This window comes from Ranitomeya variabilis, chromosome 4, assembly GCF_051348905.1.
Source record: "Ranitomeya variabilis isolate aRanVar5 chromosome 4, aRanVar5.hap1, whole genome shotgun sequence".
NCBI lineage: Eukaryota > Metazoa > Chordata > Amphibia > Anura > Dendrobatidae > Ranitomeya > Ranitomeya variabilis.
The window spans coordinates 581,676,874-581,690,188 of record NC_135235.1 but is presented as its reverse complement, the minus strand read 5'-3'; the positions used below and the strand labels follow the sequence as shown (position 1 = coordinate 581,690,188).

The window sequence follows — 13,315 nt, the reverse complement described above, 5'->3', positions numbered from 1 at the left end:
GTGTTGGCGTTAGGAGTAGATATATGGTCAACCCAGTTACCACTGCCCTATGAGCTGGATTTTTGTATTCTGCAGACTTCCACGTTCCTCTGAGACCCTCGCCATTGGGGTCATAACAGTTTGCCAGGCCAGTATTAAATGTTTAATGCATTGCAGAAGAGGGATTATAAGAAAGAAGATTCTGAGTTTTTTTTTTTTTTTCTTCTTCCCCTTTACCTCAGAGTGGCTATGCTTGCTGCAGACATGAATGTCCAGACCTTGATTACAAGTGTGGACCAGCTGGCTACTCGTGTGCAGGGCATACAAGACTATGTTATCAGAAATCCTATGTCAGAACCTAAAATACCGATTCCTGAACTGTTTTCCGGAGACAGGTTTAAGTTTAGGAATTTCGTGAATAATTGTAAATTGTTTTTGTCCCTGAGACCCTGTTCATCTGGAGATTCTGCTCAGCAAGTAAAAATTGTTATTTCGTTCTTACGGGGCGACCCTCAGGATTGGGCTTTTTCGCTGGCACCAGGAGATCCGGCATTGGCTGATCTTGATGCGTTTTTTCTGGCGCTCGGTTTACTTTATGAGGAACCCAATCTTGAGATTCAGGCAGAAAAGGCCTTGCTGGCTATGTCTCAGGGGCAGGACGAGGCTGAAGTGTATTGCCAAAAATTTCGGAAATGGTCCGTGCTGACACATTGGAACGAGTGTGCACTGGCCGCTAATTTTAGAAATGGCCTTTCTGAAGCCATTAAGAATGTTATGGTGGGTTTTCCCATTCCCACAGGTCTGAATGATACTATGGCACTGGCTATTCAAATTGACCGGCGGTTGCGGGAGCAAATTCCCTCATGGTGTTGTCTGAACAGACACCTAATTCGGTGCAATGTGATAGAAAAACCGCAAATTCCCTCATGGTGTTGTCTGAACAGACACCTGATTTAATGCAATGTGATAGAATCCTGACTAGAAATGAGCGGAAAATTCATAGACGCCGGAATGGCTTGTGCTACTACTGTGGTGATTCTACACATGTTATCTCAGCATGCTCTAAACGTATAGCTAAGGTTGTTAGTCCTGTCACCGTTGGTAATTTGCAACCTAAATTTATTCTGTCTGTAACTTTGATTTGCTCACTGTCATCTTATCCTGTCATGGCGTTTGTAGATTCAGGTGCTGCCCTGAGTCTCATGGATCTCTCATTTGCTAAGCGCTGTGGTTTTACTCTTGAACCATTAGAAAATCCTATTCCTCTTAGGGGTATTGATGCTACACCATTGGCAGCAAATAAACCGCAGTATTGGACACAGGTTACCATGTGCATGACTCCTGAACACCGCGAGGTGATACGTTTCCTGGTTTTACATAAAATGCATGATTTGGTTGTTTTAGGGCTGCCATGGTTACAGACCCATAATCCAGTCCTGGACTGGAAGGCTATGTCAGTCTCAAGTTGGGGCTGTCGTGGTATTCATGGGGATTCCCTGCCTGTGTCTATTGCTTCTTCTACGCCTTCGGAAGTTCCGGAGTATTTGTCTGATTATCAGGATGTCTTCAGTGAGTCTGAGTCCAGTGCACTGCCTCCTCATAGGGACTGTGACTGTGCTATAGATTTGATCCCAGGCAGTAAATTTCCTAAGGGAAGACTGTTTAATCTGTCGGTACCTGAACATACCGCTATGCGTTCATATATCAAGGAGTCTCTGGAGAAAGGACATATTCGTCCGTCTTCTTCCCCTCTTGGTGCGGGATTCTTTTTTGTGGCAAAAAAGGACGGATCTTTGAGACCTTGTATTGATTATCGGCTTTTAAATAAGATCACTGTCAAATTTCAGTATCCTTTACCGCTGTTGTCTGACTTGTTTGCCCGGATTAAGGGTGCCAAGTGGTTCACCAAGATAGACCTTCGTGGTGCGTACAACCTTGTGCGCATTAAACAAGGTGATGAATGGAAAACCGCATTCAATACGCCCGAAGGTCATTTTGAGTACTTGGTGATGCCTTTTGGGCTCTCCAATGCGCCTTCAGTTTTTCAGTCCTTTATGCATGACATTTTCCGGAAGTATCTGGATAAATTTTTGATTGTTTATCTGGATGATATTTTGGTTTTTTCTGATAATTGGGATTCGCATGTGGAGCAGGTCAGGTTGGTCTTTAGAATTTTGCGTGAAAATTCTTTGTTTGTCAAGGGCTCAAAGTGTCTCTTTGGTGTACAGAAGGTTCCCTTTTTGGGGTTCATTTTTTCCCCTTCTGCTGTGGAGATGGACCCAGTCAAGGTCCGAGCTATTCTTGATTGGACTCAGCCCTCGTCAGTTAAGAGTCTTCAGAAGTTCTTGGGCTTCGCTAACTTCTACCGTCGTTTTATCGCTAATTTTTCTAGCATTGTGAAACCTTTGACGGATATGACCAAGAAGGGCTCCGATGTAGCTAACTGGGCTCCTGCTGCCGTGGAGGCTTTCCAGGAGTTGAAACGCCGGTTTACTTCGGCGCCTGTTTTGTGCCAGCCTGACGTCTCACTTCCCTTTCAGGTTGAGGTGGATGCTTCAGAGATTGGGGCAGGGGCCGTTTTGTCGCAGAGAGGCCCTGGTTGCTCTGTTATGAAACCTTGTGCCTTTTTCTCTAGGAAGTTTTCGCCTGCCGAGCGAAATTATGATGTGGGCAATCGGGAGTTGTTGGCCATGAAATGGGCATTTGAGGAGTGGCGTCATTGGCTCGAGGGTGCTAAGCATCGTGTGGTGGTCTTGACTGATCACAAAAATCTGATGTATCTCGAGTCTGCTAAACGCCTTAATCCGAGACAGGCCCGCTGGTCATTGTTTTTCTCCCGCTTTGATTTTGTTGTCTCGTATTTACCAGGTTCAAAGAATGTGAAGGCCGATGCTCTTTCTAGGAGCTTTGTGCCTGATGCTCCTGGAGTCGCTGATCCTGTTGGTATTCTTAAAGATGGAGTTATCTTGTCAGCTATTTCTCCGGATCTGCGACGTGTGTTGCAGAGATTTCAGGCTGATAGGCCTGAGTCTTGTCCACCTGACAGACTGTTTGTCCCGGATAAGTGGACCAGCAGAGTCATTTCCGAGGTTCATTCCTCGGTGTTGGCAGGTCACCCGGGCATTTTTGGCACCAGAGATCTGGTGGCCAGGTCCTTTTGGTGGCCTTCCTTGTCAAGGGATGTGCGGTCATTTGTGCAGTCCTGTGGGACTTGTGCTCGAGCTAAGCCTTGCTGTTCTCGTGCCAGCGGTTTGCTCTTGCCCTTGCCTGTCCCGAAGAGACCTTGGACACATATCTCCATGGATTTCATTTCTGATCTTCCGCTATCTCAGGGCATGTCCGTTATCTGGGTGATATGTGATCGCTTCTCCAAGATGGTCCATTTGGTTCCTTTGCCTAAGCTGCCTTCCTCTTCCGATCTGGTTCCTGTGTTTTTCCAGAACGTGGTTCGTTTGCACGGCATCCCTGAGAATATTGTGTCAGACAGAGGATCCCAGTTCGTTTCCAGGTTCTGGCGATCCTTTTGTAGTAGGATGGGCATTGATTTGTCGTTTTCGTCTGCTTTCCATCCTCAGACTAATGGACAGACGGAGCGAACCAATCAGACTTTGGAGGCTTATTTGAGGTGTTTTGTCTCTGCTGATCAGGACGATTGGGTGACATTCTTGCCGTTGGCTGAGTTTGCCCTTAATAATCGGGCTAGTTCCGCCACCTTGGTTTCGCCTTTTTTCTGCAACTCTGGTTTCCATCCTCGCTTTTCTTCGGGTCATGTGGAGCCTTCTGACTGTCCTGGGGTGGATTCTGTGGTGGATAGGTTGCAGCAGATCTGGAATCATGTGGTGGACAACTTGAAGTTGTCACAGGAGAAGGCTCAGCGCTTTGCCAACCGCCGCCGCGGTGTGGGTCCCCGACTACGCGTTGGGGATTTGGTATGGCTTTCTTCCCGCTTTGTTCCTATGAAGGTCTCCTCTCCCAAATTTAAACCTCGTTTTATTGGGCCTTACAAGATATTGGAAATCCTTAATCCTGTATCTTTTCGTCTGGATCTTCCTGTGTCGTTTGCTATTCACAATGTATTTCATAGGTCCTTGTTGCGGCGGTACATTGTGCCTGTAGTTCCTTCTGCTGAGCCTCCTGCTCCGGTGTTGGTTGAGGGCGAGTTGGAGTACGTGGTGGAGAAGATCTTGGATTCTCGCCTCTCCAGGCGGAGGCTTCAGTACCTGGTCAAGTGGAAGGGCTATGGTCAGGAGGACAATTCCTGGGTGGTCGCCTCTGATGTTCATGCGGCCGATTTAGTTCGTGCCTTTCATGCCGCTCATCCTGATCGCCCTGGTGGTCGTGGTGAGGGTTCGGTGACCCCTCACTAAGGGGGGGGTACTGTTGTGAATTTGCTTTTTGCTCCCTCTAGTGGTTACTAGTTTTTTGACTCTGGTTTTTCTGTCATTCCTTTTATCCGCACCTGGGTCGTTAGTTAGGGGTGTTGCTATATAAGCTCCCTGGACCTTCAGTTCAATGCCTGGCAACGTAGTTATCAGAGCTAGTCTGCTGTGCTCTTGTCTACTGATCCTGGTTCCAGTTATATCAGCTAAGTCTGCCTTTTGCTTTTTGCTATTTGTTTTGGTTTTGTATTTTTGTCCAGCTTGTTCCAAATCTTCATCCTGACCTTTGCTGGAAGCTCTAGGGGGCTGGTGTTCTCCCCCCGGACCGTTAGACGGTTCGGGGGTTCTTGAATTTCCAGTGTGGATTTTGATAGGGTTTTTGTTGACCATATAAGTTACCTTTCTTTATTCTGCTATCAGTAAGCGGGCCTCTCTGTGCTAAACCTGGTTCATTTCTGTGTTTGTCATTTCCTCTTACCTCACCGTCATTATTTGTGGGGGGCTTCTATCCAGCTTTGGGGTCCCCTTCTCTGGAGGCAAGAAAGGTCTTTGTTTTCCTCTACTAGGGGTAGCTAGATTCTCCGGCTGGCGCGTGTCATCTAGAATCAACGTAGGAATGATCCCCGGCTACTTCTAGTGTTGGCGTTAGGAGTAGATATATGGTCAACCCAGTTACCACTGCCCTATGAGCTGGATTTTTGTATTCTGCAGACTTCCACGTTCCTCTGAGACCCTCGCCATTGGGGTCATAACACAACACACCGACGGCGGTTAGCAAAACGCTGAGCCTTTTCCTGAGACGACGTCAAATTGTCTACCACATGAGTCCAAATCTGCTGTAACCTGTCCATCACGGAATCAACACCAGGACAATCAGAAGGCTCAACCTGCCCTGAAGAAAAACGAGGATGGAAACCAAAATTACAAAAAAAGGTGAAACCAAAGTAGCCGAACTGGCCCGATTATTAATGGCAAACCCGGCCAACGGCAAGAAAGCCACCCAATCATCCTGATCAGCAGACACAAAGCATCTCAAATAGGTTTCCAAGGTTTGATTAGTTCGCTCAGTTTGGCCATTTGTCTGAGGATGGAACGCTGAAGAAAAGGACAAATTAATGCCCATCCTAGCACAAAAGGACCGCCAAAACATGGAAACAAACTGGGAACCTCTGTCAGACACAATATTCTCCGGAATGCCATGCAAACGAACCACATGCTGAAAAAACAATGGAACCAAATCAGAGGAGGAAGGCAATTTAGGCAAAGGTACCAAATGGACCATTTTAGAGAACCGGTCACAAACCACCCAGATAACAGACATCCTCTGAGACATTGGAAGATCCGAAATAAAATCCATGGAAATATGCGTCCAGGGCCTTTCAGGGACAGGCAAAGGCAAAAGCAACCCACTAGCGCGGGAACAGCAAGGCTTAGCCCGGGCACAGGTCCCACAGGACTGCACAAAAGAACGCACATCCCGCGACAAGGAAGGCCACCAAAAGGACCTAGCAACCAAATCCCTGGTACCAAAAATCCCAGGATGACCGGCCAACACAGAACAATGGACCTCAGAAATTACCTTACTTGTCCATCTATCAGGAACAAACAGCTTCCCCACAGGACAGCGGTCTGGTTTATCAGCCTGAAATTCCTGAAGCACCCGCCGTAAATCAGGGGAGATAGCAGAAAGAATCACCCCTTCCCTAAGAATTCCAACCGGCTCAAGAACTCCAGGAGAAACAGGCAAAAAACTCCTAGAGAGGGCATCTGCCTTAACATTCTTAGATCCCGGAAGATATGAGACCACAAAATCGAAACGGGAGAAAAACAGGGACCATCGAGCCTGTCTAGGGTTCAGCCGCTTGGCCGACTCGAGGTAAATCAGATTCTTATGATCGGTCAAGACCACAACGCGATGCTTGGCTCCCTCAAGCCAATGTCGCCACTCCTCAAATGCCCACTTCATCGCCAACAACTCCCGATTGCCGACATCATAATTGCGTTCCGCAGGCGAAAACTTTCGGGAAAAGAAGGCACATGGTTTCATCAAGGAACCATCAGAGTTCCTCTGTGACAAAACGGCCCCTGCCCCAATCTCAGAAGCGTCAACCTCAACCTGAAAAGGAAGAGACACATCAGGCTGACGCAAGACCGGGGCAGAAGTAAATCGGCGCTTAAGCTCCTGAAAGGACTCCAGAGCCTCAGAGGACCAATTTGCCACATCAGCGCCCTTCTTCGTCAAATCGGTCAGGGGCTTAACCACACTAGAGAAGTTGGCAATGAAACGGCGATAAAAATTAGCAAAGCCCAAAAATTTCTGAAGGCTCTTCACAGATGTGGGTTGAACCCAGTCATGAATGGCTTGCACCTTAACAGGATCCATTTCTATAGATGAAGGAGAAAAAATAAACCCCAAAAAAGAGACCTTCTGGACCCCAAATAGGCACTTAGACCCCTTCACAAATAGAGCATTATCACGAAGGATCTGGAATACCATCCTGACCTGCTTCACGTGAGACTCCCAATCATTGGAAAAAATCAAAATATCATCCAAATACACAATCAAGAATTTATCAAGATAATTGCGAAAAATATCATGCATGAAGGACTGAAATACAGAAGGAGCATTAGAAAGCCCGAAAGGCATCACCAGGTATTCAAAGTGGCCTTCGGGCGTATTAAATGCAGTTTTCCATTCGTCACCCGTTTAATACGAACAAGATTATACGCCCCTCGAAGGTCAATCTTGGTAAACCAACTAGCCCCCTTAATCCGAGCAAACAAATCAGAGAGCGAAGGTAAAGGGTATTGGAATTTGACCGTGATCTTATTAAGAAGGCGATAATCAATACAGGGTCTCAAGGAGCCATCCTTCTTGGCAACAAAAAAGAATCCTGCTCCCAATGGTGACGAACACGGCCGAATATGCCCCTTCTCTAAAGACTCTTTAACATAGCTCCGCATAGCGGCATGCTCTGGCACAGACAGATTGAAGAGTCGGCCCTTAGGGAACTTACAGCCAGGAACCAAGTCGATAGCACAATCACAGTCCCTATGAGGAGGAAGGGAACTGGACTTGGGCTCATCGAATACATCCTGGAAATCTGACAAAAATTCAGGAACATCAGAAGAGGGGGAAGAGGAAATTGACATTAAAGGAACGTCACTATGTACCCCTTGACAACTCCAACTAGTCACAGACATCGATTTCCAATCCAACACTGGATTGTGTACTTGTAACCATGGAAAACCCAGTACAACAACATCATGTAAATTATGCAACACCAGAAAACGACAATCTTCCTGATGTGCTGGAGCCATGCACATAGTCAGCTGAGTCCAATACTGAGGTTTATTCTTGGCCAACAGTGTAGCATCAATACCCCTCAAAGGAATAGGGCTCTGCAAAGGCTGCAAAGAAAAACCACAGAGCCTGGCGAAGTCTAAGTCCATTAAGTTCAGGGCAGCGCCTGAATCCACAAATGCCATGACAGAGAAAGATGACAATGAGCAAATCAGGGTCACAGACAGGAGAAACTTAGGCTGTACAGTACTAATGGTAACAGATCTAGCGACCCTCTTAATACGCTTAGGGCAATCAGAAATAGTATGAGCAGAATCACCACAGTAAGAACACAGCCCATTCTGACGTCTGTATCCCCTCTGTTCTGCTCTAGTCAGAATCCTATCACATTGCATAAGCTCAGGACTCTGTTCAGAGGACGCTGCCATATGGTGCACCAATTTGCGCTCGCGCAGGCGCCGATCAATCTGAATGGCTAGGGACATAGATTCGCTCAAACCAACAGGCGTGGGGAACCCCACCATAACATCTTTAAGGGCTTCTGAAAGACCCTTTCTGAAAATTGCTGCCAGAGCATCCTCATTCCATTTAGTGAGCACAGACCATTTTCTAAATTTCTGGCAGTACAATTCTGCCGCTTCCTGACCCTGACACAGGGCCAAAAGTGTTTTCTCAGCATGCTCTACAGAGTTAGGTTCGTCATACAATAATCCGAGCGATTGAAAAAATGCATCTACATTAAGCAATGCCGGATCCCCTGAGTCAAGGGAGAATGCCCAGTCCTGAGGGTCACCACGCAGCAGAGAAATAACTATTTTAACTTGCTGAGTGGGGTCACCAGAGGAACGGGGTTTCAGAGCAAAAAACAATTTGCAATTATTTTTAAAGTTCAAAAATTTAGATCTATCCCCGTAAAACAAATCTGGAGTAGGAATTCTAGGCTCTAAGGCTGGAGTCTGAACAACATAATCTTGGATACTCTGAACTCTTGCAGCAAGCTGATCCACTTGAGAAAACAAACCCTGAACATCCATGTCCGCGCCCAAATCCACCCAGAGATTAAGAGGAAGGAAAAAGACAAAACAGACTAAAGAAAAAAAAAATGGCTCAGAACTCTTTTTCTTTTCCTTCTTTTGAGATGCATTCAACTCATTTTTGGCCAGTTGTACTGTTATGGACTGGTAATTTAGGAGCGACATGCGACTAGCTCTGGGCAGGTGGTAACTATACAGACCGCAGTTCCTGATCTTAACACAACACTAGCAGTAGCCGTGGAATGTTCCTGTCACTCCCTGGACATCTCGTCACAGCCGGAGAACTAGCTACCCCTAAAGGTAGAAAACGGAAAGCTGTCTTGCCTCAGAGAAAATCCCCAAAGGATAGGACAGCCCCCCACAAATATTGGCTGTGAGAGGAGAAGGAAATGACATACGTAGTATGAAACAAGATTTAGCAAAGGAGGCCAATTCTAGCTAGATAGACAGTAAGGAAAGAAACACTGTGCGGTCAGTAATAAAAACTAGAAAAAGTCCACCGCAGAGATATGCAAAAATCTCCACACCTGACTAAAGGTGTGGAGGGCAAAATCTGCAGCCCAGAGCTTCCAGCTTAGCTAAATACTGATAAGCTGGACAAATGAACAAAACATAAATGTGCTGAACAATAAGTCCACAACAAGTGGACTGCAAAAGGACAAGCAAGGACTTATCTTTGCTGAACGGGTCAGAGAGTCAGGGAAATCCAAGAGCCGTGCCTCCAAGCAGGACAATTGACAACTGGCATTGATTGAGGGATAAAGGAGACTAAAATAGCCGAGCAGAAAGAAGATCAGTGGAAACAGCTGCTAATGCTAAATCCAAGAAGCAGCTATACCACTCAAAACCACAGGAGGGAGCCCAAGAGCAGAATTCACAAAAGTGCTACTTACAACCACCGGAGGGAGCCCAAGAGCGGAATTCACAACAGACACCATCACGTGTTTCTCAATGCAGTGATCCAGAACACTGCCCCCATCCCTTATGGGAAATATGCAAATGCATGTAGAGTAGCTGCGGAGACACCATCACGTGTTTCTCAACGCAAGCCAGATTCCTACTCCACACTGAGGGGCAAATACCCCGAAACAGCTGTCTGTGGATGGATACCATGCAGGGCCGGACTGGCCATCGGGCACTTCTGGCAAATGCCAGAAGGGCCGGTGCCAGTAGTGGGCAGTAGTGGGCTATGACGCCGGTGTAGTTCAATGCAATGATGGAGGAGAGAGCGTCTCCTGACGCTCCCTCTCCCATCATTCCCCGCTCTGCCTCTGACAGTACACTGCGGGTGCGCGATGACGTCAAATCATCGCGCACCTGCTGTGTCCTGGGCAGACTGCAGCCGCCGAGAGCCCGAGACAGGAGCAGGGAGCAGCGCGGGCAAAAGGAAAGGTGAGGAGAGTGGTTTTTTTTTTTAAACTGGACTGTGGGGCCATTATCGGGGGGGTTGGTGGGGGAGAGATGAGATGTGGGCTGTGCTGTATATACCACTGTGTGGGCTGTGCTGTATATACCCCTGTGTGGGCTGTGCTGTGTATACCCCTGTGTGGGCTGTGCTGTGTATACCCCTGTGTGGGCTGTGCTGTGTATACCCCTGTGTGGGCTGTGCTGTGTATACCCCTGTGTGGGCTGTGCTGTGTATACCCCTGTGTGGGCTGTGCTGTGTATACCCCTGTGTGGGCTGTGCTGTGTATACCCCTGTGTGGGCTGTGCTGTGTATACCCCTGTGTGGGCTGTGCTGTGTATACCCCTGTGTGGGCTGTGCTGTATATACCCCTGTGTGGGCTGTGCTGTATATACCCCTGTGGGCTGTGCTGTATATACCCCTGTGTGGGCTGTGCTGTATATACCCCTGTGTGGGCTGTGCTGTATATACCCCTGTGTGGGCTGTGCTGTATATACCCCTGTGTGGGCTGTGCTGTATATACCCCTGTGTGGGCTGTGCTGTATATAGCACTGTGTGGGCTGTGCTGTATATAGCACTGTGTGGGCTGTGCTGTATACTACGCAGGCTGTGCTGTATACTACGCAGGCTGTGCTGTATACTACTACGCGGGCTGTGCTATATTATGCAGGCTGTGCTATATACTATGCGGGATTTGCTATATACTATAGGGGGTATATTATATTCTATGGGGGAGGCCATGTTATATACTATGTGGGTGTGTTATATACTATTGCGGGGGTATATTATATTCTATGGGGGAGGCTGTCTTATATACTATGGGGGCTGCATTATATTCTATGGGGGGCTACATTATATATTATGGGGAGGTGGGCTGTATTATATTCTATGGGGGGCTGTATTAGATTTTATGAGGGATGATTGCATCATACTCTGATGGGGCTGCATTAAATTCTATGGGGGGCTGTATTATATTTATATTCTATGAGGGGTGATTTCATCATACTCTATGGGGGGGCTGCATTATATTCTATGGGGGGTTACATTATACTCTGGGGTGGCTGCATTATACTCTGTAGGGTGGTGGCTGCATTATACTCTATGTGGGCTGCATTATACTGTATCGAGGACTATGGGGAATACGTTATACTATATGAAGAACTATGGGGTGCATTATACTATGGGAAGTGAATTGTACTACATGGATGACTATAGCGGTGCATTATACTATATGGAGGACTATGAGGAGTGTATTATGCTCTGTGGAGGACTGAGCACTGTATTTTAATATATGGAGGACTATAGGGAGTGTATTATACTATATGGAGGACTGTGGTGCACATTATAATATATGGAGGACAATGGGGTGTATTTTACTAAACAAGTAAAATGCTGCATATTCAGATTGTTTTTGCCGGAACAAAAATCATTGTTCTCCGCAGCACATCGCCAGAGTAAACTGTAGATGTGCTGCTGATAACATGATACTGTATGGTGATCTGTTAGTGATCGTTCTGTTCCATCATTCTGTCTCAGACGGTGGAAAGAGGCCGGGAAACAAGCATCCAACAACTTCAGTATTGTTGATCAAACTCATTTAGCGGCCTGAACTCAGCGCATGTAAATACAACCGAAATGCTTTTGTGTGATGTGCAATATGTTAGCATTTGGGGCCTCATTTTAAACTTTGCCTAGGCGTAGGGCCCCACTTTGCCTAAAACCGGCCCTGCCTACAAGTGTACAAAGATATTATACAGTCACCATGTGACAAGTGGGCCTGTGTAACTTCAAATGCCAGGGCTGAATTTTAGTCCCAGTCCGGCCCTGATACCATGCTTGGCATAGGTGATTTTCCTGTATTGGATGTTTTCCTTTATTGGATGCTGCCCTTCCCATGGTTGTTCCTTCCCGGGGAAAGGCCTGGCTATTCACTGCTTGCGTTGAGAAACACGTGATGGTGTCTCCGCAGCTACTCTACATGCATTTGCATCTCAAGGAAGTCTTGTGACATTTTGGTTCACATAACTGCTATAGCCAATTAGATCACCAATTGGCTGCAGGCTTTCAGAATTCCGTCAGACAAGACGTCTGTTCTGACAAAATTGTTAAGACTGCAGCCGATCAGCAGTTGTTGATCTGCTGTAGTGGTCACATAAGTGGTTTTTTTATTTTTATTTCCACTGGATATTTTAGATGTCCAATTGTGCTGATGCATCTGTTGACAGAAGCAAGCTCTGTCCTGCCATAGACCAAAGCTCATTATATGCTGAAGAAGGTGGGATGTAAAAGGCTACATGTCAGTCTAAGGGTCCGTTTACATGGAACGACAGGTGGCACCAACACCCCGAACAGTTAACATTCACCGATCGACGGTCGTTTAGGAGCCTGTTTACACAAGCAGATCCACGGTAAATGATGTAATACATCGCTCACTACGCATAGGCAGCCATTGTTCTCAGCAGCGCTAGTCCTGCTTTACACAGGACGATGCACAGCCGAAAACAAATGATTTTTGGGGGCTGCACGCGTTTTGGTTGTTCATTCAATGGTCGACAGCCTGTTTTCACTGAAAAACTCATGCTAATGTTTCAGTGTAAATGCACCTTCACACTGACAGGCAAATATACTGTACTACATGGATCGCATGCTCAAGTCCCCTTGCAGGGATAATACATATTGTTAAAATGTGCTTCATCATTCTTGGTGAAAAAAAAAAATCAAGTTTTCCCAATAAGATATGGTTTGATTTGGGGAAGAAAAAAACCCCACACATACATGTATGTAGTATCCACAATGACTCACGTTATTCACCAGTGAACTGCGATGATCTCACCGAGGTCAGCGCAGTTCATGGGCCCGCTCTCACTGCAGCGAGTCATTCTCATCTGCTCCTCAGCATGAGCGGTCGCCTCAGGCCACAGCTCACGTTGACTAGCAAATGTCAATCCAGGAAAAAGATGTGCACACTGTCACTGGGTTGGTGCAGGCATGAACAAAAATAGTCCAAGTATAGGAAAAATCAGCCGCACTCAATTGGTTGAAAGTTCAGCAAACTGTGTAGTTTCTTTATTAACATATACAATAAACATCACCAGGTGCTTTTTTAGGAGGTAAATGGGTGGCGGACTATTCAATTCGGGTAACGTTTCGACCCCAGCGGGTCTTTATCAAAACCTCACTTATGCCTGGCGGACGCGCTTCCACACAACTCCAC

At 46.7% G+C, this 13,315-nt stretch overlaps 1 protein-coding gene across 9 annotated transcripts in view; it reads right to left on the bottom strand.

Moving 5' to 3' along the window:
* UCKL1 (uridine-cytidine kinase 1 like 1) overlaps nt 1–13,315 on the bottom strand; it is a 54,441-nt gene that overhangs the window by 5,366 nt on the left and 35,760 nt on the right. The gene's annotated exons all lie outside the window — the stretch shown is intronic.